Genomic DNA, 1660 nt, shown 5'->3' on the forward strand with positions numbered 1-1660 from the left:
AGTCAATTCTACTCATGGCGACCCTACTGGACAAGCGTAGAATTGCCCTTGTGTGTTTCCAAGACGGTAAGTCCTTACGAGAGCAGAAAGCAAGACTCCAGGAATTGATGGAATACTAATTTAAATGTTTCAACAAACGCTGAAGCCCCGGAGCTCTTCACTCATTTATGCCAAGAAATTCGGAAGCCAGCTACTTGGCCAACTGATGGGAAGAGATCCATATTTGTACCCATTCCAAAGAAAGGTGACCCCACAGAGTGTGAAGATCATAGAACAGTATCATTGATATCACATGCACGCAGACGTTAGCTGAAGATCATCCAATAATGATTGCAGCAGGACATTGACAGGGAGCTGCCAGAGGTTCAGGCCAATTTCGAAAAGGAACCAGGGATGTCATTGGTGACATCAGCTAGATCCTGGCTGAAAGCAGAGAATACCTGAAAGATGTTTACCTGTGTCTTATTGTCTATGCCAAAGAATTCAACTGTGGGCATCATAACAAACTATGAGTAATCTTGTGGAAAATGAGAATTTCAGTACTTGCTTTGGCAGCACATACACTAAAATTGAAATGATACATAGAAGGTTAGCACGGGCCTGGTGCAAGTATGAAATATTCCATCTTTCTTTTTCCTTTTTAAAATCATTTTGTTGGGGGTTCGTACAACTCTTATCACAATCCACACATCCATCGTGTCAAGCACATTTGCACATTTGCTGCCATCATCATTCTCAAAACATTTTCTTTCTACTTGAGCCCTTGGTATCAGCTCCTCATTTCCCCCCTCAATCCCTGATCCCCCCTCCCGCGTGAACCCTTGATAGGTTATAAATTATTATTTTGGAAATTCCCACGTGAACCCTTGATAGGTTATAAATTATTATTATTTTGGATATTCCATCTTTGATATCAATGAAACTACTAAAAAGAAGAAAGAAAGAAATCAAACTTGACCTATGGTTACCAGAGATGAAGGTGGGGAAGGGGAGGGGGGGCATGAATTAATTTTAATGTTGGTGGAACAACTTGGAGAGGGATATCAATAGTGATTGTACAAAACGAAGAGTATCATCAACGGCACTGAATTATACATGCAGAAGTTGTTGAACTGGAGAATGGTTTATTGTGTATATTTTTTGCCACAATTGAAAAAAAAAATTACATGGATAACAATGAGTATGAGGGGAAAGAAAATGTTCTAAAATTGATGGTGGTCACCACTACCCCACCACCACCACCACCACCACCACCACCACCACTGAAAAACCAAGAAAAAAAATTTGATTGTGGTAAAGATTTAATGCACAGTTTAAAATCAGGGAAGGTGTGAGTCAGGGTTGTGTCCTCTCACCATACTTATTCAATCTGTCTGCTGAGCAAATAATTAGAGAAGCTGGCTTATCTGAAGAAGAAGGTACATCAGGGTTGGGGGAAGGCTTATTAACAACCTGGGATGTGCGATGATACAAGCTTGCATGTTGAAAGTGAGGAAGGCCTGAAGGACTTGCTGGTGAAGATCAAAGACGGCACCCTTCAGTATGGATTACAACTCAGTGTAGAGAAAACCCAAATCCTCATAACTGGACAAGTGGATAACATCCTGATAAAGGGAGAAAAGGTTGAAGCTGTCAAGGATTGGGTCTTGCTTGGATCCAC

General features: G+C 41.0%; 1 non-coding gene across 1 annotated transcript; it reads left to right on the forward strand.

Moving 5' to 3' along the window:
- Positions 1-539: 539 nt before the first annotated feature.
- On the forward strand, positions 540-642 carry LOC115870382. Its single transcript, XR_004046663.1, has one exon. It is a non-coding gene; the product is annotated as a U6 spliceosomal RNA (small nuclear RNA).
- The last annotated feature ends 1018 nt before the right edge of the window (positions 643-1660 follow it).

The sequence above is a fragment of the Echinops telfairi genome, unplaced genomic scaffold, assembly GCF_000313985.2.
Source record: "Echinops telfairi isolate 266 unplaced genomic scaffold, ASM31398v2 ScPeMD7_655;HRSCAF=1070, whole genome shotgun sequence".
NCBI classification, from domain to species: Eukaryota; Metazoa; Chordata; class Mammalia; order Afrosoricida; family Tenrecidae; genus Echinops; species Echinops telfairi.